This window comes from Bison bison, unplaced genomic scaffold (assembly GCF_000754665.1).
Source record: "Bison bison bison isolate TAMUID 2011002044 unplaced genomic scaffold, Bison_UMD1.0 scf7180017864518, whole genome shotgun sequence".
In the NCBI taxonomy this organism is placed as follows: Eukaryota; Metazoa; Chordata; class Mammalia; order Artiodactyla; family Bovidae; genus Bison; species Bison bison.
Genome location: NW_011495071.1, coordinates 19,867,491 through 19,867,937, shown reverse-complemented (window position 1 = coordinate 19,867,937; position 447 = coordinate 19,867,491).

Here is a 447-nt window from a genome sequence, read left to right as displayed (position 1 = left end):
CAGTGATTTTGGAGCCCAAGAAAGTAGTCTGTCACTGTTTCCATTGTTTCCCCATCTATTTGCCATGAAGTGATGGGACTGGATGGCATGATCTTGGTTTTTTGAATGTTGAGTTTTAAGCCAGCGTTTTTACTCTCTTCTTTCACTTTCATTAAGAGGCTCTTTAGTTCCTCTTTACTTTCTGTCAGTAGAGTGGTGTCACCTGCATATCATATCTAAGGTTGTTGATATTTCTCCCAGCAATCTTGATTCCAGCTTATGCTTCATCCAGCCCAGCATTTCGCACGATGTGTTCTGGATATAAGTTCAATAAGCAGGGTGACAATATACAGCATTGTCATATTCCTTTCTCAATTTTGAACCAGTCCATTGTTCCATGTCCAGTTCTAACTGTTGCTTCTTGACCTGCATACAGGTTTCTCAGGATGCAGGTCAGGTGGTCTGGTA